This window comes from Grampus griseus (genome assembly GCF_964374135.1).
Source record: "Grampus griseus genome assembly, chromosome: 10".
Lineage (NCBI taxonomy): Eukaryota > Metazoa > Chordata > Mammalia > Artiodactyla > Delphinidae > Grampus > Grampus griseus.
In genome coordinates, this window is record NC_139004.1 from 101,868,464 (window position 1) to 101,893,159 (window position 24,696).

A 24,696-nucleotide genomic window follows, 5' to 3' on the forward strand; every position below is an offset into this window, starting at 1 on the left:
GAGCCTCCTCTGAGGTCACCACCCCCCCCCCGGGGAAGCCCCCTGGCTGGACAAAGTGACGAACCTCTTCAGGCCTCAGTTTCCTCCTCCGGAAACTCCTGAGCCCTGGGGATGTTGTGGGGTTAAACGTGATTGTAGTCAGGCAGTGGCAGGCTGTGTCGTCCTCAGCACTGGGGCTACGGAATCGAATAACCTGCCCCAAGCCCCGGCCCTCCTGGGGCTCACCTTAGTGGGCGGGGCTGACCACAAAGAGTCTGTTTATTACGTGGTCCGAAAACAGGCAGCCTCAGGGAGAAGTGCGTGTGCCAGGGCCCGGAAGGGTGAGAACCCAGCAGCCAGCAGGTGACAACTGCAGCCTGTGATGTGAGTAGCTCATTGTCATGGCAGCCGACAAACCCCCTCCTGCCCCCCGCCAAGGTCCCCACCCCGTGCGGGGATGGGGCGGCAGCACTGCCGTAGCACTGCGTGCGCAGCACCGGTCTACTCCCTTCCTGCTTACAGACCCTGGGACGCACGTGCTTTGGTGCCCATTTCTCAGAGAGGTGTGACCATGGGAAGTCTCTGGGGACTGGACGCCTTCGAGGCCTGGGCAGGGCTTGTAAGGCACCTGCTGATGAGGGGCTCCCGTCCCCATGCACTCCCTCCCTCCCCATGCACTCCCTCCCCTCCCCGGGAGTCATCTTGAAAGTGCTTACTTGTGAAGTGCTCTCCCAGGATCTGGGTGGAGAGAATGGCATGTTAGTCTGTTTATTGACTCCTGGCCTTCATAAGCCTGTAGCACCTCCCCTCCGCAGCTTGCCCTGGAACTTGCGGCTCCTGCATTAGTGCCTCCTCAGGCGTGACCATCCCCCACCCACCCTGGCCCCCCCACCTGGTCCCCTGGCTCCTTTCCACCCTCTCAGCAACCAGGGGAGCTTTTAGACACACAAACCACATCGTGTCACGGGCTTGAAACCCAACAGTGGCTTCCCACAGCATTAGGTGTAAAATCCAGACCCCACACTGCACCGGCCCGGCCGTCCCCCAAACTCCCCTCCCCCCATGCCCTCCCCCAAACTCTGCTTCCCTGAACCCCTTCCCCCATGCCCTCCTCCACACTCTACTCCCTGAGCCGCCTCTCCCCCCCATTCCCTCCCCGAAACTCTGCTCCCTGAGCTGCCTCTCCCCCCATGCCCTCCCCCAAACTCTACTCCCTGAGCCCCCTCTCCCCCATGCCCTCCCCAAAACTCTGCTCCCTGAGCCCCCTCTCCCCCATGCCCTCCCCAAACTCTGCTCCCTGAACCCCCTCTCCCCCCCATTCCCTCCCCCAAACTCTGCTCCCTGAGCCGCCTCTCCCCCCCTGCCCTCCCCCAAACTCTGCTTCCCTGAACCCCTTCCCCCATGCCCTCCCCCAAACTCTGCTTCCCTGAACCCCTTCCCCCATGCCCTCCCCCAAACTCTGCTCCCTGAGCCGCCTCTCCCCCATGCCCTCCCCCACACTCTGCTCCCTGAACCCCCTGTCCCACCATGGCCTCCCCAAAACTATGCTCCTGAGCCCCCTCTCCCCATGCCCTCCCCCAAACTCTGCTCCCTGAGCCCCCCTCCCCCCATGCCCTCCCCCACACTCTGCTCCCTGAACCCCCTCTCCTCCATGCCCTCCCCCAAACTACTCCCTGAGCCCCCTCTCCCCCGTGCCCTCCCCCACACTCTGCTCCCTGAACCCCCTCTCCCCCCATGGCCTCCCCGAACCTATGTTCCCTGAACCCCCTCTCCCCCCATGCCCTCCCCCACACTCTGCTCCCTGAACCCCCTCTCCCCCCATGGCCTCCCCGAACCTATGTTCCCTGAGCCCCCTCTCCCCCATGCCCTCCCCCAAACTACTCCCTGAGCCCCCTCCCCCAAACTACTCCCTGAGCCCCCTCTCCCCCCATGCCCTCCCCCAAACTCTACTCCCTGAGCCCCCTCTCCCCCATGCCCTCCCCCAAACTCTGCTCCCTGGACCCCCTCTCCCCCCATGGCCTCCCCGAACCTATGCTCCCTGAACCCCCTCTCCCCCCATGCCCTCCCCCACACTCTGCTCCCTGAACCCCCTCTCCTCCATGCCCTCCCCCAAACTCTACTCCCTGAGTCCCCTCTCCCCCATGCCCTCCCCCAAACTCTGCTCCCTGAGACCCCCTCCCCCATGCCCTCCCCCACACTCTGCTCTCTGAACCCCCTCCCCCCATGCCCTCCCCCACACTCTGCTCCCTGAACCCCCTCTCCCCCATGCCCTCCCCCACACTCTGCTCCCTGAACCCCCTCCCCCCATGCCCTCCCCCAAACTCTGCTCTCTGAACCCCCTCTCCCCCATGCCCTCCCCCACACTCTGCTCCCTGAACCCCCTCTCCCCCATGCCCTCCCCCACACTCTGCTCCCTGAACCCCCCTCCCCCCATGCCCTCCCCCACACTCTGCTCCCTGAACCCCCTCTCCCCCATGCCCTCCCCCACACTCTGCTCCCTGAACGCCCTCTCCCCCCATGCTCTCCCCCACACTCTGCTGCCCTTGCAGCTTTTTGGCACATGGGTGTCCTCTGACCTCAGGGCCTTTGCACTTGCTGCTCCCTGTCCAGACCACATGTGCCCTAGGTCTTGGCATGGCTGGTGCCTTATGCCTGTTCATTTCCCAGCTCTTCAGGAGGCTCTGAGGGGCGCCCCCCACTGACCACCCCCTTCTACCTTCCCAGCACTTGCCGGCCTCTCCAAGCTTCTTTAGTGCACCTGTGCGGGACTTTACCGTCTGTCCCCCACCCCATGGCAGCAGGTACTGTCTTTCCTGCTTACTTCCTGGTTGCCAGGGCCCCAGGGTAGGGTTCTGTGAACATTTGCAGAATCAACTGATGAACAAAATGGGAGGCTCTGCAGTTCAGCTGGAGATTCAGCCTCGCTCAGCCTGGAATTCTGGGCTTTGCTGGATCTACCAACACTTGGTGGCATTGTACCGAGTGTCCCCCACCCTCACCCCCAACCACTGACCTGAGGATGGGTGACCCGGGCCCTGACCCAGCTCCAGATCTGAGAGGCAGGGCTCCAGGAGAAGTCCTGGGGGCTGGTCTGTGCTGAGACCCCATCCTCTGCAGGGGTGGCGGGGGCGGGGAGCCCCTCACCTTGGGGAGCCACGCCCAGCGGGGGGAGTAGCTCCTCCACCCAGAGGATAGGAACTTGAGGCTGAACATTCACCAGGCAGATGAGGAGAAGGGAAGGATGTTGTGGGCAGAGGGAACAGTGCGTGCAAAGGCCTGGGTATCAGGAAAGCTGATATCAGGAGAGAAGAGGCAGGAGCTGGCCAAGCCCCGCTTCAGAAGGAGGACCATGGTCCCCCTCTGCCTCATTTGATTCCCCTCCCTCCTCCAGCTGAGGGGTCTGATGGGTCTGCCCTCGAGACCCTGGGGGTCTGTTCCTCCTGTCCGCCTTCTCCTGCCCTTCCCCCGCCCCCCACTGTCTGTCAGCACAAAGCAGAGGCTTCCTTCCCACCCTCCCTGGGGATCCTCCCTGGCTCCCTCAGCCTTCACCAGCCGGTTCTGTTACCTCTGATGTCCTCTCCCCTTCATGTCCTCTGCGCCAGCCGCTCTGGCCTCCTCGCTGTTCCTGGAACGCCCCAGGCGTGCTCCCACCTCAGGGCCTTTGCACTGCCGCTCCCTCTGCCCAGAATGCTCTTCCCAGACAACTCCATGGCTCCTTCCCACACTCCCCTCCTCAGTGAGGTCCTCCCCAGCCCCCATCTAAGTGGGTCACTCTGCCCTCCCCCAGCCTCCCCATCTTACCAGTGTTTCTTCTGACATCCCCAAAGTTCCCTATTGTGTTAGCAGCCTCCCCAGATCCAGGCTTTGTCCTATTCTCTGCTGTGCCCCAAGTGCTAGAAAGATGACTGCACATAATATCTACTCAGTCAGTGTTTGCTGAATGAACGAAGAAACTCTGGGGTCTCCTGAGATCCCCTTACCTTATTCAGGCCCAGCCGAGGGTCAGGTCAGGCCATGGGCCACCTGGGGCAGGATAGATGTCAGGCACCATCGCCCTGGGATGCTTGGTCTCGGCCTCCAGGAGCCCCCATAGGGCTTGGGGACCGGGGCTCCGGCCAGCCAATAAGCATCTCCCACAGTGCCCGGAGCTGGTCCTGAAGAAGCAGGCTGCAAACGGGGCATGGGCGCCCGCCCTTCCCAGTGACAAATGGCTGGTAATTAATGTTGGGCCTGCACATTACTGATCAATTTAAAGTTCAGTGTGCAGCCAGAAGCGATCCCAAGAGAAAAAATGTTCAGCCCCTCCTTGTTCTTACTCATCAGTCACCAGCTTTGCAGGCAGCTTATTAAAATGTAGAGAAAAGCATGACTGGAGATATAAAAGACCTTAAAGGCCCAGAGATGGGTTATCAGGGTTTTGTATTTGTGGGTGTGGAGAGCGGGGAGTGGGTGCCGGGAATGCAGAGCTGAGGGCCTGGCCCATTTCACAGAGGGAAAGGCTGCGTCTAGAGCAGGGCGGTGGCGTGAAATCCGGAAACGGGTGTGGTCAGCAGCTCGGACCCCCAGGTGCAGGTCCTTGGGGGGTGCATGGGTGGGCAGCCAGGCAGAGTCCAGGTCCCATCCAGAGGACTTAGTGATGGGAGGGCACTGGACCCACGTCCAAATGCTGGGCCGGGGAAGAGCGTGGTCCAGAGTCGGGCAGACTGGACTGGGATCCCAGCTCTTCCCAACCAGCAGTGTTGAGGGGCACATCACCTTCCCTCTCTGAGTCTCAGTTTCCTCCTGAGCCAGGAGGACACCCTCAAAGGTTTGCAAAGATGAAGGGAGGCCACGTATATCAAGGCCTTAGGCACTTAGGGAGAGTACCTTAGGCATACAGTTGGTACTCAATAAATGACAACTCTCTCCCCAGCAATGCAAAGGCCCAGAACTGGTCCCTGAGGGCAGCTGGGGTTGCTTCTGTACCTCCCTGGGGCATGAAGACAGTATTCTGGCCTAGAGCCAAGTGAGTTTCCCTTTGCCAGGACAGTAGTTCAAAGCACCAGGCAGGCAGCCACTATGCCTTTGCTCGTGCTGTTCCCTTTCTGGAAGGATGCTTTCCTCAGTTATCTCCTCTCCCCAGGGAACTCCTATACATCCTTCAAAACCCACCTCGCATGGCACCTCCTCTTGGTGCCTTCCTGATGCTGAGTCAGCTTCTTGCCTTCCGTGTTCCAAAAATACTTGATTCTTGCTAGACTGTGAATCCTGGTGGGAAGGGTCTGTACCCTATGCCCTAGTGTGCAGTGACATAAGACATTTTGTTGGATGAATAAGCAAAGAAATGAGTGACTAAATGAGTGAATAGCTCTCTGAACATTCACCCCTGCCCTGAGATCACCTAGAGGCCTCCCCTCACTGCCCCCTGCCTCCTTTGAACTCCCTGAGTGCCAGGGCCCGGCTGGGGGTCTTGTCCATCTCCCACTGCCCAGGTCTGTTCTTGGTACATGGTATGTACTCAACAGAGGTCAGAATGACTAAGATGAAAGAGGGGCAGGAAAGCTGAGCCCGCGTTCCGTAAGCACCTGCTAAGGGGCAGGATGGTGCTGGACATTTCGCCCGTAGGATTCTTTCTTTCCCTCGTACCAAGCCCGGTTCACAGATGTGGATACTGAAGCAGAGGGACCCTCGTAGTGGAGGAGCCAGGATTTAAACATGGATTCTGGATGATTCTGAGAGCCCTTGCCACTCCCTCACGATGCCTTCCCAGGAGGTGATGTGCAAATGAATGAATGAGTGAACGGGTGACTGAGTTCTTATGTGTACCTTGCCACCTCCTTCCTGTCTCACCCCAGCCTCCCGCCCGGCCAGTCTCCTGTGCAGCTGGCTCAGCACTCTTATTTGGGGCTCTAGAATGAAACCAGGCGTCTGCAGGACCCCCCAGACTTTCCTTCAGTGCCTCCGCCCCTCCATCCCCTGCCTCTCCCTGCTCTGAAGCAGCAGCTGCTGGCCCCTCCCACTCCCCTGCCAATCAGACCCCATTGTCCTGAGGCATCTGGAGTGCTCTGCAAATTGCCCGCCCCGAAAGGCCCGCTAAGCATCCTCAGAGAGAAGACGTCCGCACCTCCTTCACAAGCCTAGCTCCTAAAAGGCTGGTGATTGCGTCCTCAGCGTTCCCGCCAGGCCTGCCCAGCGCCTGGGAGTGGCGGAAAAAGCCCCAGCTGGCTGGGGCGGGGTGGGGGGATGGCAGTGATTATCCCTGAGCAGGAAGTGAGCTTGGCCTGCAAGTAAGCAGGGAATGCGGGTCTAAAATACCTTTCAGCCGTGCTCCGCCAGAGCCTGTGCCGTCGCCTTCCCAAGGCGGCATCACTGTCGTCAGCAAGGAGCCCTGTGCGAGCCCCGAGGCTCGGCCCTCTGGGTCTGGTTCAGGGGGGCGGGGGTGGACCTGAGACTGTGCTGCTCTCACAGGTTCACCTTCGATGCTTCGATGCTTGGGGTTAGGGGGCCACACCTTGGGAACCACGAGGGGGCTCGGGAAGGGCAGGGACCACGACGGGCTGGGCTCACCTCTGGGGAAGGCCGAGCACCTGGAATGCACAAGGCACTTAGGCCCCCGAGGGGCGGGGACGGAGGCAGCTCTAGCTCATCTGCTAGTGGAGCATCTTCACTGAGCTGCAGTCAGCCAGGACAGGCGGGGAGGGGAGGGTGCTGGCCCCGTCCCAGCTCACACTAATGGTCATAGCGTCCACCAGCATGACAGCGCCCACCATGCGCCAGGCATGGTACCTCCTAGCGAATGATTTGATGTCCCTGGAGTCTGTGTTCATGAACCATCGAAGTGCGTCCCCGTGATTTAAGTCCACTTTCCCACCCTGCCTGAATTTCCAGCAGAGGCCCGGAGAGGTCACGTGCTCTACCTCAGGTCACACAGCTTGGAGGGTGCAGGACTCACTTGTGGTTGCTGAAGCCAGTCGGCCTGAGTTTATCCCTGTGCCCCTCTGCCAGTCCTGTGGCCATGGGCAGGCCCCTGACCTCTGTGTCCTCAGTTTTTGCATCTGTACTATGGGTCTGAGAAGGTGAGTCTGCGGCAGGAACTTCCCTGAGCCCCAGATCATTGGTCCAGGTCCCTCCCCTGTCATCACCTCCTCCTGGCAAACCTCGGAGGCGGGGGCGGTGCTGTCCTGCACCCATTTAGCAGACAAGGGACCTGAGGGTCGGTGGGCGATTCCCCAGGTCCGCAGTGTCAGCCCCTCCCTGAGACATTGCTCTTTATCTGGGAGCTGAGTTCGTCGGAGCCAGCGGCCTCCTAGGAGATGGTGTCCAGCCAGTACTCCCCCTGAACCTGGGGCTCTGGTGTCATCAGACCTGTGGTGGGGGGGCTCCCCAAGCACAGGAAGGGCAGGGCCTGGCCTACAGGCACCCCACAGGGACGTGGGAGACAGGCCCTCAAAACGTCTTGGGTGAAAAATACCTGATAGGTGGAAGTTGGTAAATGCTGAACTCCGTGTCCTCAGGTGAGAGGCGACAGCTGACCAGGGGCAGCTCAGCCCCTCCCCCAGAGGGTCGTGTAGGACTTAGCACCCGGGCAGGGCCCCGAGGAGTGATGCGGTTTGCAGGTGGAGGTCACCAGGTCCATTTATTGGCTGGGAAGTGCTACAACAACCCAGGTACTGAGACAGGAGCCTGTGGACCGGAGCGAGCTTGCCCGGGGGTGGTCAGGGAGGCCCCTGCACCTGTGACATTTGGACCGAGAATTCAGTGTGGGAAGGAGCCAGCGCTGGGACTGGGAGGGCGCGGGGCCGGAGCCCATGCTGGTGGCTAGGGTCTGCACGAGGCTTTAGGAGCAGAGGGATCTGGGGCCGTCAATGGTGGGAGACGGCATGGCAGCTGGGAACAAGGCCCAGACCGGGAGTGCAGGATGGGGACCCACAGGCATGACCAGGGAGCTGGAGGCCGGGGGCTGGGTGGCTTGGGTCTCTGGATCTCCTTGGGTACCAGGTTTTGGGGCTGCGCAGGCCACCCCTTCCAGGACTATGTAGCAGCCGAGTGCTGCCCTCTGCTGGTGTGTGTGAGTATTACACCCATGGTGTCAGGCTGGACCCAACCCCAGAACTTCCCTGAGAACTTCGTGGGAACATCCCTGGGATCCGTGGTCCTCAGGGATGCAAGGGGCTCCTGAGGCCTTCTTCTGCCCCTGATAGATCCTTGCTTGATTACTCCTAGTGACAGGGAGCTCACTCCCTTTTGAGGCATTCTGTTTCGACTCTATACAGCACAGATCAGCTTGACCCCAGAAGGAGTTGCACTTGGCCTCCTCCCAGTCTCAGCCCTGCCCTCTGGTTCTCAGGACTGGCTGTAGGGCGTGGGGTTACTGACCTCCCCCTCACCAGTTGCCTTGCTCTGGGCTGGGCTGCTCCAGGCCCTGCCCACCCTCGCCCCACCCAGACAGCCTTATGCCTGTCCATCTTCCATACAGCCTCCTGGACCAAGGAGAGGACCTTGCGGGAGGTCCAAACATCCTCGGCCCCAGCAGAGGACGTGGCTTTGTCAGGAAGATCCCTACAGACCTCCCAAATGTGCCCCTCTGAGTTCCCCTGAGTCCAAAGGGAGGTTGGCAGGGGGCCTGGTCTTGGGGAACAGCTGGGCACGAACAGAGGGGCGAACGGCTGAGTCAGAGGCCAGCAGGGGCGAGGCTGCAGCACAGGGGACCCTGGAGCATCATGGGCTCGTCCCACACCGCCCTTCCAGGACCTTCCAGCCCCAGCCCCTGCTTCTGCAAATGAGGGTATTCTCAGGGAGGCCAAGAGCAGAGGGAAGGGGATGGGGGAGAGGAGGAAAGTGAGCAGGCTTGGTGGCAGAGGGGCAGGACCAATCACCCAAGTAAGAAGCCCAGCAACTTAATCCATCACGTAAACAGATTCATTAATTTATCAAATACTCTTTGAGAACCTGCTATGTGCCAGGTACAGTCCTAAGCCTTGAGGCTACATCAGTGAATAAAACAGACAGAACCCTTTGTCCTCATGGAGTCTAACACTTTAATGAAGAAAACAGTCAACAGACAAGGTGCTTTCAGAGAGTGATAAGTGCTCTGAGGATGGAGGGGGGAGGGGACAGAGGTGGGCAAGGGAGGCCTCTCTGAGAAGAGACCTGAGTGATGGGAAGAGCGGGCTGTGTTATTTATACACATTTGCTTATTTTTTAACAGCCGGAGATGGAATTCATATAGCATAGAGTTCACCCATTTGAAGTGTACAGTTTCATGGGTTTTAGTATATTCAGATTTGTGTGACCATCACCACCCTCCATTTTAGAACATCTTTGTCATCCCCAAACAAACCCCGTATCCACTAGCATTACCCCGTCCCCGCTCTCCCCCAGCCCCCGGCAGCCATGCGTCTACTTTCTTCTCTGTGGTTCCAGCTCTGCTAGATGTTTCTGGTAGATGGAATCTTACAATCCTGGTCTTTTGTGCTGGGCTCCTTTCACTTAGCACCGTGTTTTTAAGGCCCACTCGTGTTGTAGCATCTATCAGTACTTCGCTCCTGTTATAGCCAAATCATATCCCGTTGTGTGTACGTAAGACATTTTATTTATCCGTCATCAGTGGGACATACGGGCTGTTTCCACTTTTTGCTGTTGTGAATAATGCTGCTGTGAGGATTTCTGTACAGGTTTTTGTGTGAATGTATGTGTCCAGGGCTCGTGGGCATGTGTCTAGGAGGGGAACTGCTGGGTCATGTGGTAACTCCACGTTTAATATTTGGAGGAATGGACACGCTGTTTTCCAAAGTGGCTGCAGCATTTTCCAGCCCCACCAGCAGTTTGTGAGCAGCGTGTTTCTGCACATCCTCACCAGCACTTGTTATTGTCCGTTTTTTTTTTTTTTTTCCGTTACGTGGGCCTCTCACTGTTGTGGCCTCTCCCTTTGCGGAGCACAGGCTCCGGACGCGCAGGCTCAGCGGCCATAGCTCACGGGCACAGCTGCTCCGCGGCATGTGGGATCTTCCCGGACCGGGGCACGAACCCGTGTCCCCTGCATCGGCAGGCGGACTCTCAACCACTGCGCCACCAGGGAAGCCCCCTATTGTCCGTTTTTGATCCTAGTGCGTGTGAAGTAGTTTCTCGCTGTGGTTTGGGTTTGCATTTCCCTAGCAGCAAGCGATACTGAGCATCTTTTCATGTGCTTATCGGCCATTTGTATATCTTCTTTGGAGAAATGTCTATTCAGTTTCTCTGCCCCATATTTGCTTGTTTTTGAAAACAAAAACCAATGCCTACACAAGAAGACTGCCAAAGAAATTAATGGAAGTGTCTGCCTTTGTGGATGGGAGCTGCAGAACCGCGAAGGTGGGGCTAGAGCTGGGGACCAGCCTTCACTATACACCTTTTACATTTTCGCTTTTGAATCCTGCAAATGTATTATAAAAGTATGTTTTTTTAAGTAAAAGTGAAAAATAATAACTGCATCAAGCCATCCAAGTTCGTCCTCGGCAACCCCTGGACGCAAATATCTGAAGCTCGTGTAAGGAAACCCGTTTGGGATCTGGCTGGGGCTGAGCAGGCCGTGGTCCCCCTCCCCAACCACGGTCCTCACGGGGTCCCTCACCTAGCCAGAGTGGGCTTCCTACTTTCCCTCCTATGGCGGGATGGCCGCCCTGGCATCCCCCCTCAGCTGTGTCTTATATAAAAACCCCTCTGGGGGAGGCAGCAGGATCGGAGGCCAGCTGTGGGAGGTGAAGCTCAGTGCGGTCCCCGTGTGCTGTCCCCGTGGCCGTGGTTCTTGGTGAAGGCAGCCGTGGGGACCGTGGATGCCCAGGCTCAGCTCAGCCCTTTCTCACAAGAGTGTCCCTGGCCGAGCACTGGAGGGTGTGGGCCTTCTGGCCCAGGGGTCCAAATCGGAGATCTCTCCCCAGCCCACGTCAGGCACAGGGAGGCAGGTCCGTCTGCATGTCCCCCTCATTAAAATATTGAAATATGGTTCATGTCAGAAGTTGCAGACTGTGCCTGAGCCCCCAGACTGGCCCCTATTGGAGCTCTGCTGTCCTGTCCCTCCCCCGGTCCCCCTCAGACACCCCCAGGACCTACAATGAAGGAGTTAATGCTCAGTGTATCAGAGGTGTTTCTGAGTATATACTCAAATATTCTGAATATGCCCCCGGGCAAAAAGCACAACACATGCAAAGGCCCTGGGGCAGGAGAGAGCCTGGCAGAGTGGAGGAAAGAAAAGGCCACTGTGCCAGGAGAAGAGCCAGGGAGGGGGAGGGGGCAGGGGGAGAGGATCACGAAGGGCCTGGTGGGTCACTACAAGGACTTTGGCTTTTGTTCTGAGCGAGGTGGGAGCCCCAGAGGGTGCTGAACCGGGACATGGTTTCACTTAATTTTAGCCAGAGGAGTGGTCCGGCTGCTATCTGGAGATAGTCCGTGGGAATCGGGGGAGCAGGGGGGCTTCCACTGTCATCCAGGGGAGAGAGGGTGGCCGGGACCAGAGTGGGGTGTGGAGCCAGGTAGAGGTCAGAGCAGGCCCTTGGGGTGCGAGAGCGGAGAGGCAATTGGGAGGGTTAGGTGGTCGTTTGCCGAGAGAACAGGGCTGCAGAGGAGTGGCCATCAGGGCAGGCAGGGCGGCCACTAGGCCTGGCGAGCTGGCCTTCTCCTGGATGTCCGTCTGAACAAAAACAACTCGGAGGCAGCAGGACCTCCAGTCGGGAGTTGGCACCGAGGTGGAGGTTAAAAGCGTAACCATGGGCGTCATCAGCGAATGAGTGGTTTACAAAGCCGGGGGGCTAGATGGGCCCACCAGGGTGTGAGCACAGACGGAGGACGCCAGCGATGAGGAGACAGGAGGAGCCAGGCGCCAAGGCCAGGAAGGGGCTGTGGGGCCCGAGCAGAACCGAAAGGACATCATCACCCAGTTCACGGCTGTATCCCTGCACCAGGCAGGCGCCAGTGCACAGTAGGTGCTCACTCAACAGTGTAGAATGAACGAACTCAGGGAGGGCCGGCTCCTCTGGACCCTTCAGTTCCCCTGCTGGCAGACCGCAGCCATTGGTTCCTTTACCACCTACTGAGTGAGACCTACTGTGCGCCGGGCACTGGTTTAAGCCCCATGGGCTCAGCAGTTTAGCAGCCAGACAAGGGAGCTGACGACCCACTGGGAGAGACAATGACCACAGAAACCCATCGGTGTGCTGTGAAGCTTCAGAGGTGTGCTCCCATGAGATATGTGTGAGGCAGGCGGCCCTGGATTTCCATTTAGGGTAGTGAAAGAGTTTCCCTTTAAAATGCATTCAAGGGCTTCCCTGGTGGCGCAGTGGTTGAGAATCTGCCTGCCAATGCAGGGGACACGGGTTCGAGCCCTGGTCTGGGAAGATCCCACATGCCGCGGAGCAACTAGGCCCGTGAGCCACAGCTACTGAGCCTGCGCGTCTGGAGCCTGTGCTCCGCAACAAGAGAGGCTGCGATAGTGAGAGGCCCGCACACCGCCATGAAGAGTGGTCCCTGCTCGCCACAACTAGAGAAAGCCCTCGCACAGAAACGAAGACCCAACACAGCCAAAAATAAATAAATAAATGAGTTTAAAATGCATTCAAGTGAATAAAAAGTCCGTTTAAAGAAAACTGTTACTTGGATACTGGTGCAGAGGTCCTGGCGTGTTGATGGTCATTGCGGCGATGGAGGTTTGGGCTCTTTGTCTCCTTCCCTGTGAGGCAGGTGTTATCGTCCCATTTTACAGATGAGGAGATTGAGGCCGAGGGAGGTGAAGGGCTTGCCTCCAGGCCTCCTGCCCGCCCTCTGGGACTCTTCCCGCACCAAGAGCGTCTTCTCCCGTGAGCAGCAAATTTGGGAGCTCCCCGAAACAGCTGGGGAACTTTCCAGATGCAAATATTCCATCTGGTCCATTAACTAAAATCACGGGAAATAAACCATAATCACAAGACCTGTTATTAGCGTGGAGGCACGCATAATTACCCAGCGCAGATTCACTGTCGGGAGAATCTTCGTTGGGGTGGGGGGTTTACCAAACCCTCGAGGGGTGAGGAGTGTGGAAATAATGGGAAGCTACAGGGTGTACCTGTGTTCCCACTGATGCAGCTGGGGGCGAGCCAGGGAGCATGGCTTCTGTCCGTGGACATTTATTAGACACCTACTGTGTGCAGGCCCCATCAGTGCACTGAGGGATGCTGTGGTGACCAGACAGGTGGTGACCCTGCCCCTGTGGACCTGACATTCTCTTGAGGGAGGACAGATGTTGGAAAAAAAAAAATTAAACAGGATCATTTTAAATGCTCTGGATGAAATGAAATGGGCATCTGGGGGGCCATTTCAGCAAGGGTGCTCAGGAAAGGCTTCCCAGGCAGGTGAGCTCTGAGCTGAGACTGGAATAGAGCAAGATGTGCAGAGACTGGGAGAAGTGCGTTCTGACGGAGGGAGCACATGTGCAAAGGCCCTGAGGCAGGAACAAGGCAGGGAGCAGAGTGGGGGAAGGGATGAGTGTCAGCCCGTGAGCGGAGTGGCGGAGGTGTGGGAATCTGGGGAGGCCTGGACCTGACTGGTGTTTGTGCAGGATGCCCCGTCACAGTGTGGGGAATGGGAGGTAGCCCTGGTCAGGACGGAGAGGGCCCTGGCCCCTCCCAGGGAACCAGCACTGGTTCCCAGCCCTGGGGGTAGCTCTGTGCACCCAGCTTCCTCCAGGCCACTCCCAGGGCTGAACCAGCTTGGAGACAGATAGGCCTCTCAGCTCTGATGATGAGCTGTGTGCCCGGCAACCTTCCTTGTGTCCATTCTCTGGGAGGACCCTGCTTTTCCCATTTCCCAGGGTATGAACTGAGACTCAGAGACAGGTAGTCACTTGCCGGGGGTCACACAGCAGGTGAGTGGTGGGTTGGGACCTGAGCTGATAGGTTTGATGGCAGAGTCCATGCCTGCTGGGCCCCCAGCTGACTCCACCCCAGTCTGCCTGGGAGCAGCCTTCATCCGACCAGGTGGGGCTGCATCTCTCCAGGTCCACAGCCAGACCAGGCTCCCACTGGCCTGGAGAGGAGCCTCCTTCCAAGTACCCCCTCCCTGGGTAAAGATGAACATGTGACCAAACTGGGCCCATGGCTGCCTGGAAGTGGGGGAGAGGAGACCACAGGGCCCAGGTGCCATTGGGTCAGCCCTGCCCCCTGCAGCCCAGCGGAGCCTGGCCTGGGCTGCAGCCCACGTGCCCCTCAAGCCGGGACGATCTTGGACAGTCTCACAGGTAGGGCGAGAGGTGGTCCAGCCTCGTCCCCCATCCGCAAAATGGGGAAACGACACCTGAGTCAGAAGGTGGCAAGGGGATCCACTTGGGTAACGCCCACAACACAACTTGAAAACTATAAAAGGGGCTCTGAGGACAGGGCTGTCCTCAACCCCGGGGCACTCAGTCCAGTAAGGACGCCTCGGGGCTGTGGCCTGGTGCCCAGCCAGCTGCACCCAGGGTTCCAGGGCCGCCTTCTCAGTGCCCTGACCTTCCTACCCCTTCAGATGCTGCCACCTTTGGGGAATACAGGTCACGGGCGCCCCCGCTTCCAGGCGCTGCCGGCGCCCAACCCGGGGTGTTCCCAGCAGCCTCTGCCAGTGGCCAGGTGGGACCGGTCCTCAGACAGGACGCCCAGGGGAGCAGGGAGCCAGGGATGGGCCCCAAGGCAGGCGGCGTGGAGCCAGGGTTCAAACCCACATCCGACCCCAGACCTGCACGCTGTGCCCCGCAGGACCTGTCTCCTTATCCTTATATGATAGATCAGTGGTGTTTCAGTCACTTTTAGATGACTGGGGAATTTTTTGTAATAATATATTTTTCGCATATTATAGTTAAGTATGTTGCAGAACATTTGAAAAATAAATGAAAATGAAAAGGGAACTAAAGTCAGTCAGTGACCCCCACTCGAGGGCCAGCTGTCGTTGTGGTGTTTTTCTGGTTGTGTCTTGGTCGCATTCTTAGGTTTGTACCGAATACACACTTTGAGAACCTACATTTTTTTTTTTTTTAAACTAACAATCGTTAACGTCATTGTTTGTCAACATCCCTTTTGAAGGCTGGCTGATGCCCCATGCCAGGCAGGAATCATGTGTTTTTGTTTTTGTTTTTTTTGTGGTACTTGGGCCTCTCACCGTTGTGGCCTCTTCCGTCGTGGCCTCTCCCGTTGTGGCCTCTCCCGTTGTGGCCTCTCCCGTTGTGGAGCACAGGCTCCGGACGCGCAGGCTCAGCGGCCATGGCTCATGGGCCCAGCCGCTCTGCGGCATGTGGGATCTTCCCGGACTGGGGCACGAACCTGCGTCCCCGCATCGGCAGGCGGACTCCCAACCACTGCGCCGCCAGGGAAGCCCCAGGAATCATGTGTTTTTAGCAGCTTCAGTATTGGGCGTTCACCTTTCTGTTTGTTTGCGGTTTTAGTTTGTTTATTGTAAATAGTGCCGTGATGAGCAGAAAGCTTAGAGCTTACTTCGGATTCTTTTTTGCTAAGAAATGTCGTTCCTGTGTCATGTCAGGCCCTGGGGGACACGGGGACATGGCCTGCATCTCTGTGACAGGACAGGGTGGTTGATGGACACCCAGGGAGGACGGGCAGGGCGGGGGCTGGGCAGTGAGCTGCGGGAGAGGCTGCAGCTGAGGGCCCGGGGCTCACCGGGTCTCTCCACCTCCTTTGCTGGCCTTTGTTTCTCCCCTTAAATGTCTGTATCCCCAGGGCTCTGCCGACCTCCCCTCCTGACCCGTCACACTTTCCCGCCCCTCTCCCCCAGAGCTGAGCCTCCAGCCAGACCCTTAGAGCCTCCTGGACGCTCCCCCTGACCCCCAGGCACCGCATCCCAACACATCCAAAGAGGAGGGTCATCTCTCTTCCACCGGGCACCTCTTCCCGTGTCTCAGTGTAGGTACATGGTGCCACCCGCCACCCAGTGCCCAAGCCAGGAACCTGGGTGTCGCCCTTGTCCGCATACCTCACCCACACTTCTCCCCAAGACACCCCTTCTCTCCATCCCACCCCACGCTATGTGCAGACCTCCCCCTCCTCCTCCCTGCAGAGGGACCGTCCTCCAGCCTCTAATCGCCCCTCCACCCATCCCCCATGAAGGAGCTGTTTAATCACAGGTTTAATCACATGCCCCTCCTCTGCTCCCCTTTCCCCTCAGCCAAAGCCCAAGGCCCTCAAAGGCTGAGGCTCATCACTCTCTGCCTCTCACCTCCACGCCTTTGCACATGCTCTTCCATCTACAAGTAACGCCTTTCCATGCACTGTCTGTCTGATGAGTTTCTACTTACCCTTCGAGGCTCAGCGCCCACACCCTGCCCTTCAGGCAACTTCTACTTTTCCTCCCCATTTCCTTTTCCCCAAGAACTTACCCCTCCTTCCCTCATACTTACATTCTGTGTAACTTCTATGGAAACAGTCACTCAATATTGCAATATTCACTCAGAATTATAACTGTTAAAAGGCACAGGTATTGGGACTTTGGGTTGTAAATGACAGAGGGCCCACTTCAGACTGGCCCAAGTGAAATGGGATTATCAGCTCACATGACCTCAAAGCTTCAGGCGTGGCTGGACCCAGAGGCTCCAGTGATGACCCCAGGGCTGTCCCTCTTCCGCTCTCAGTCCGGCTCCTTGTCAGGGGCCTGTGTGAAGCACCAGCTTGTATGTCTCAGGTCTGAGCTCAAGCTTAAGTCCAGAGGTTCTCTCTCCCAACGACACCAGTGAAGCCGGGCTTCCTCTCAGGGTCCAGCTCGAGTCCGTGGCCGATCCTGAGCCGGGAGAAGAGTCAGCCCCACCCACACCCCAGGCGCCGAGGGGATGCAGGGGTGAACGCAGGACGGGCGGCTCGGGGCAGGGAGACAGGTGGCGGGCCACCACAGCCCCAGGATGTGCCCATTCCTTTCCTCCAGGCGGGAGACGTGGCTCTTTCTCACCTTGGACCCCCACTGCCTGGACGGGGCCGGCATCAGTCAGCGTTTCAGTCCGCGTTTTATGGATGAAGCGGCAAGTGGGTAGGGAATTAGTGCCGCTTTGTGATCAGGGAACCGTCCTGGCCCCTGGGCCAGGGGCGGGGCCGCGATGCTGCACTCCTGGCCGTCAAGGGGCACACACAGCCCTGCTCGGCTTGTAGATTCCCAGGAGGACCTGGGAGGAGACCAGCCCTGCAGACCAGCCCCTAGAGATGCTGTCAGGTGGCATGGGGGGTGCTGCCCCCTTCATACGGATCTCAGAGACCTCAGCCCTGTCCCAGGGAGCAGTGCAAATCACCAAAGACAGACAGACAGACACACCCTCACACACACAGACACACACACAGAAGGGCAGGTGAGCCCTCTGGAAAGGAAGGGAGCAGTTACCAGCCCAGCAGTGGCCACAAGCAGGTCCCCGGTCTGCCCTGACCCAGCCCGTGAGCAGGGCCGACCCCGCCACCTGCCCTGTGCCCACCTGCCCGCCTCCCTGGCATCAGCATGGGGCTTCCCAGGCTGGGGCGCCCAGACACCCCGGGGCCAAGGGAGGGTCTCAGGTGGGCAGCTTTTCTTTCATAACCATATTTATTTGAATATTTCTCGGTGGTCTAACCAGCCTGTCAGGTCCACGATTTGTAATAGTGAGTGGAAGTTTTGCTTTTAAATGAAAATTATTTTAGACTTAGAGGAAACTATTAATCAAATAATACAAGCAGGGTGAGAGATGGGAGCCGCTGTGGGGTCTGTACAAGCCGCCGGGGCTGCGGGGGCCGCCGCCTGCTCTCACTTGCGCCCGGCGGCAGGCGAGGGGGCTGTGCGGAGGCCTTAGCCTGGGTCTCCCGACTCCAGGCCCAGCCAGGCTTGAGAGCAGCAGCGCCCAGCCTAGCTGAGGCTTTCGGAAGAGGCTGAGCTTGGGTCACCTGCCCCAAGTCCCACAGCTAGCGGCAGAGGTGGCTTCTGGTCTTGACCGCCGGACTGCACTGCCTGCCGAGGTGCAGCCGCTTGAGGGGGGTGGAGAGGGGGTACCGCATGTGTCGGGAGAGGGAGGGGCCCACCGCCCCGCACACGCTTGGACCCTTCACCTCTGGCTCGGCGTCTGGGGCTGGTCCTGTCCTGCCGCCCACGCGGGCCTTGGGCCGGCCAGCGCTGCCCCACCTGCACCTTCCCACCCACCCTGCATCCCGCGGAAACTGCCTCCCAGGCTCCTGAGTGGAGGCTCCCGGGACCCTCTGCCCCCGCTTGCTCTCGCCCTCTGGGTGATCAGGATGCCAAGTCGAGTCCCAGTCCCGCAGAAGCCGACACACCCTGCAGCGCTGGTCTCCATGCCTCCTCCCTCCCTCCAGCACATCCCAAGTGCCGCCAGCATCTGCGGGGCCCCGGCTCCCTCGCTTCTCCCGGGCGGGCTCCTGGGACCGGGCGTCCTCGGCAAGCCTGGCCCGGCAGCGGGAGCACAGAGACCGATGCCAGCCAGGTGGTTTCTAGCTCACCGTCAGCCGGGGCTCCAGAATGACTCCAAGAACCAGCAGCCATTGCGTTTCAGCCACGTGTCAGGGACCCCTCCTCCCCCAGGACAGGGGACAGGACACGGGTAGTAACCGGTGCACAGCACACGGGGTGTGCCCAGCCCCCAGAAGCCCGCCCACGTTTCAGAGATCATTGCTGTGGCCGCTTGCTCCCTTCCTCAGCTCCCTCAACGTGGTGGGGCGGGGGCGGGGATGCCAGGGCTGTTCACAGCCTGTGGGACCCTCCCCAGCTGCAAGAGCCGAGTCCATGCCTGTGCTTTGGCAACTGCACAGGAGAGCCTGTGGATTAGGGATTCCAGGATTCAGTGTCCTGAGTGTATGTTGAGGGCGAAAGAGCTTCATGGAAAATGACACGTGGCGTGATTCCGTTTATGTAAAGTCTAGAAGCATGCATGAGTGTTCCTGCCGTTTGCGGGTACCTAGCTCCGTAGGAAAACTGCACAGAGAGATTTGCTACAGGAGTGAGTTCACTGTGGGGTGTGAGGAGGGGGGCTGGTGTGGGGATGGAGCAGAGGTGGCCATGGCTGCCATCAGACCCACTGGGTTCCAACTCTCATAGTGGGTGGGGCATACCCAGAGCTCACTGTCTGCATCTTTATGCCTTCTGGTGTATTTACTTTTTAATTTCGTAACTTAATATGATACCACTTTTTAAGGTCTGCATAGTACTTGATACTTCCTACAGGCACGTGTATGTAGCTAAATGCATAGGAAACATTCTGGGGCGTACATCCTGACAGATGACAGTGGGTACCTCTGCAGAGGTGGGCTACAGCAGTGAGAATTGGGGGAGTGGTCAAAGGGGACCTTGTTTTGTTTAAGGAGAAGAGATTTTCATGTTATTTATGAATTTAAGATTGATCCTTTAAACCGTAAAGCTTAAGCAAGAATGAAAAAAAATTCCAGGCCTTGAAGGATTTGTGATTCTGAGATTTGAAGAGTCAGAATGTAGATGGGAGGATGCTGGGACCCCTCCCCACCCCCTCCCCCGCCAGCAGTAGCCTGGAAGGTCCCGTGACCTGGGGATCTGTTCCAGCCCTCTGTGTCCTTCCTCCATCACACGCTGTTGTGCTCCAGCCCTCTGTGTCCTTCCTCCATCACACGCTGTCATTCTCCTTTCACGGTGGGGACAGATGGGGGCAGTGGCCCCAGGTTGCAGGAGCAGTATGCTCTCTGTGTGATTGTGACTGTCCGCCTGCAGGGTGGAATTTTCCAGTGGAGGCGGGAAGCCCTGAGTGTGAAACGTTTCCCTACCACCTTTGGCCTCTGCTTTCTCCTCCCAATCTGGGTTCCTTCCAGGGGTCCACAGTGACCAGGTGGGGGGCAGGGGGTGAATGCCGGCATTTCCGGAGTGACCCAGAGAGTGGGTGACTGCTGGGGTGAGGACCTGTCCCAGCGCCAGTTCCGATGTGCCCCAGTCCCGGGCCTGCAGGAGGGCGTGGGTGGGTGAGCCTGCCTTTGGAGAGGCCGGCTGACCTGTGCTCCCCACCTCAGGCATCTGGTTACGGTTGGGAGAGCCCCACCAACCGCTCAGTACAAAGTCCTGCAGCGCCACTTCCTCATTGTGTGCCCTTGGACCCGCTCATGACCTCAGCCTTCACATCTGGAAAGTGTGCTGACAAACCCACCCTCCGATGGTGATGGTGCAGGCGTGGTGTGATGCAGGCAAAGCCCCCCCACACACACACACGCCTGCACATGTGGGCACGCCTCCTTGCTGAGTGACCTTTGTCACTTTCCGAAAGGACAAGCCTGTGGGTCTCTAATCTCAGCTCGACAATTTTTGGAGACTCCCTTGCACCTGACCGTGTGCTAGAAACCCACCTTCAGAAATCTAGCACCTGCCCACGTGCCTTGTAAACACCTACAGTCTTGGCATTTGCGTCTGAACTCCGGGGTCTTCTCCATTTGCCTTATTTCGAAATAACAGACTAACATGTAAGAAACACACATGTAACTTTGTGAGGAGGAAGTGTCAAAAAGCAGTGGGCGTGCAGGTGATATCATGACCCCCAGGGAGGCTCCAGGGTTCTGAAAGTGGAGACCCAGGAAAGGGACACTGGAGCCGGCCCTGCCATCAGGTCCACCCACCGCACTCCTTTGAGCCTCAGTTTCCTCCTCTGGAAAATGGATGTGATAAAATAATCCCCACTCTGAGGAGGTCCTGAGGAGAGATGCTAGGGCCCAGGCCTGGAAGCCACAGAGATGGGGGTTTGAGTCCTGGCTCTGCCATGCAGGGAGGTGAGCCCCCTCTGAGTGGGGAGCCTCTGAGGAGTCACTAAACATCGGAGCTGAAACAAAACCAGCCTCGTGATCATAGTTGTTGTGATTTTTGCGTTGTTCTTAAAATCTTGTGCAGCTGCAGTGGGGGGAGAGGTGGGTGGGCTCTGCCACAAGTTCAGCCCACTTACGTGACAGCCTTCTTCTCGGGGAGTGAAGTACCTGCTGGAGGAAGATGGGTCCTTGACAGGTGTCATTCAGGAAGCCTCCTGCAGCTCTGATGCCCTTCACCTCCGTCGCCCAGCCCTCATCTCTACTGCTGCTCCGTGTGAGGGTGTACAGCCAGAACTGGCTCCCAGTCCCACCCCTGCCATTCTGTGCTGTGCAACTTCAGGCACGTCACTTGCCTTCTCTGAGTTCTGTTTCCACCACTGTAAAGGAAAGGCTAAAACAAAACTAGACGATGCAGCAACCCTCCTTCACCTAAATTCAGCGGGTCTGAAAGCCCAGAGAAAATGGGAAGGAGAGAATGGCCTTCTGAGTTGCCACCAAGGGGCCGGGGCGTTCCTACCCATTTGCTCATGTAGTTGTCCCAGCGAGGAAGTTTTGCAAGAGCTTAAGTGCCGAGACTTTGGAGCCAGACTGCCCTGGTGTGCCGCCCACCAGCTGTGTGACCCTGGGTCAGTTGCTGAACCTCTGGCTTTAGTTTCCTCTTCTGTAAAATCTTATATCCCACTGAGGTTGTTATTAGGATTATAATGTGCTTAAAAATTATATATAGATATATATAGATATATATATATATATGTATATATGAAATAGATTTGGAGTTCCTGGTTTACATGTGAGGAAACAGACTCTGATCAGTTTAAAGTGAATCTGGGAGGGGAGGATGGATGGTGACCTTCTCATCATCACCTCCCGGGGACTCACTCACTCCAGCCACACTGGCGTCCTCAAACGTACTCAAACACACTAAGCTCATTTCTGCCTCAGGACCTTGACACTAGATCTTCCCTCTGCCTGGAATGTTCCCCCGCTAGATCTTCCATCATACATGTCTCAGCCCACGTGTGCCCTCCCTGACCCCCCCCCACCTCTGATGTGAGGGAGGGGGCTTCCCTCCCTCCCCTCTCCCTCCCTCCCGCCTTCTGCTTTATTTTTATCCTGATCCTTATTACTATGCAAAATTATATCTTTGATCTTTGACTACATGTTGACTTCCTGTTTCCCCCATACAATGTAAACGGGGCATTCTAATGAATGAATGAGGGCGGATAACTTTGCCTTATTCACCACTGGGTTGCCAGTCCCACAGCAGTGCCTTTGGAATGAGTGAGTGAGTGGGTAAATGAATGAGCGGGCACCACAGCTAGACCAGAGATTTCGCTAGCCCCAGGACATGGCCGGCACGAATGATAGCAGCTCCGCATCTGTGCGGCTGATGTGTGTGGTAAGCCCTCCTGGAACCCTGTGACACAGCTGCTGTGATCCCAGTTTACAGTATCATAGATCAAGGCTCCCAGAAGAGAGGCGGCTTGCCCAAGATCTCAGGGCCTTTGAGAGGCAGAGCCAGTCTGGGAATCTGTCGGCCTGACTCCAAGACGCCAACCCCGTGCACTCCGTGCCTCGCACGTCTCCGTCGCAAAGGCAGAGAAGCCACCCTGGGAAGCAGCGTCATCGTAGGCTCCGGGGCAGCGCATGCATTTTGGGAACAGATTTCCAGGTTCCGAGTGCCGGCCGTGGCGCGGGCGCTCTCCGCCTGGTGGGTGACTTTGCAGCGAGGGCGCCACTGGGCGGCCGCGCCTGATGCTGCGGTTGCCATGGCGACGAGCGCCTCGGCGATTGGTCCAGCGCGGCCGCACTACGTAGCTCCTGGGGCGCGGGGGAGTCTCTGCGCCGGTCCCTCCTCCGGATGCTGCGAGAGCAAAGCGGGTGCGGACACTCCCCCAGCCCTCCCCTCCCCGCGGCGCCCCGCCACCCCGGATGTGCGGGAGGGAAAAAGCCCGAGGTGGTCTCAGGTAGCAGCGATGCCCACGCCCCCCCCCCCCCCCCCGCCCAACCTGGAGACCATGGTGACTCGACGTCTTCGCAGGCTGCCAGGCTCGGCGTGAGCCCTGCGTTACCTGGGCCCCCCGTAGCCCGCTGCTGCCACCCCCTGCTCCTGGCCCAGCCTCCGTGGAGCAGCCTGCCACCCCCGGGAATGTGACTCGCCCTCGATTTAATTTCATTCCCTTCCACTTCTCGCCTGAGCATCGCGCTCCTCCAACCACGTTGAGCCTTCACCACTGGAGAGGGAGAGAGAAGGGAAAACTGCCCCCAAACAGGATGGCGTGCAGAAGACGCTATTTGTGAGTATAGGTGGCAGGTTTATGCCTGGGACTCGAGGCCAGAGGAGCCGCAGCCCAGCCTGGAGCTGGAGCGGGGGCTCTGTGCTGGGAGGGGTGGGTTGCCGTGCAGGTGGCTTGCAGAGGGAGGTGGCCTCCAGGCAGAGATGCCAGCATTTGTTCCCTGCAGTGGAGGTGTTTGAGTGGTGACGATGAGGAAAGGCTGTTAGTCAGCAGGACTCTGTTGGGCTGTAAAATTCCCTGTCTCTGAGGGTACGTAGCACCCCAAATCTACGTACAGGGTCCCCCGACCTGCTGCTACCATTGTGGCGTTTGGTACAGCCCACCTGTGTCCATTTGGAAAATGCTTTTCGTGCCCGGCTCTTCAGTCACCGCTGATGGAAGGTTGGCAGGAAGGTCAGGGTGGGCACAGGGTGCTGTGCCCTCCAGGGACAGGTTAAGGTCCAGCCTGCCCTTGTGAACAGGGAGCAACAGTGTCCCTCTGTGCCACCCAGGTGTTCTGTGGGCCAAAAGCAAACACCTGTCTGCTGGGCCCCAGGCCAGCGGCAGAGGCTGTGAAAGTCTGCACGGGGCAGTGACATCACAGGTCCGGGTATTTATGGAAAGCCAAGCCTGGGCCTCGTTAAGCCAGGCTTCCTGGGGCGTCACATTAGAATGCCAGCTTCCCTCGCAGCTCTCCGGGGCTCTGCGATGTTCTGTTCTGGGGTGCGCAACCTTTGGTCTCTGGCCTCACAGGACCCCTCCTCTGGGACCGGAAGCCGTAGGGGTTGAGACACAGACCCACGTCTCCTCCTGCCCTAGGTACCTTGCGCAGGCCAGGCCTCTTGGGGCTGTTCAGTGACCTCAGACCTTGTAAGATCAGAGGGCAGAGCTGGACCCTCAGGCTGGGTTCAGTCCCCCGGACTAGAGAGGTGAGGCCTGGAACATTATGTAGGGGGACGTCTGGGGGGCACTCCAAGGCCTTGAACCCCCCTATACCATGACAAGGGCCCCTGGACCCCCTAGTGAAGCCGCACCCACTCCCCTCCATCAGGGGACAGACAGCTCTCTCGCTAATGGAGCGTGAAGGAAAGGAAACATTGCTCCTGCCACTGTGTCAGCCGGCCGGGCGGGAGCCCCTGGGGTCATGAGGGTGGCCTGGGTCTGTGGTTGGCTATGATGTTTATTTGCTTTTTAAGTGGAAAAGCCCACGGGTTGGTTTGTTGATGTGAGCAGAACACGCCAGAGTTCTCCCTCCCTGTGACAAGGCCCCGGCTTTTCTGGGAAACAAATAGTAAATCCTTTCCCGGCACGGAACTTCTGCTCTTGCTGGGAATAGGTCCGAGGCAGCCATCTTTTTTCTGCCACACCTTTGCCTGGGCCCAGGAGCCCGATGTCAGAGATTCTCAACTCTCAGGGACTGTTAAACCCCGGGGGAGAGGGGGTGTCATCAGGGTGAAATGTGACGTCGGATGTTGCCTGCACTAGGCCCAGCGCCTGGTCTCGGTGGAATCCGCACAGCAGCCTTGGCTGGGCGGACACTAAGATTCCCATTCTAGAGATGGGGAAACTGAGGCTCAGCAAAGCTCCCCAGGAAACTTGGAGTGTCCTGGCCTGAGGGTGGGGGTCTCAGCCCAGGCTCTGCGCTAGAAGCACTGGAGAATTTTTTAAAGCTCCCGTGCCTCAGTCCCATCCCCAGAGATTCC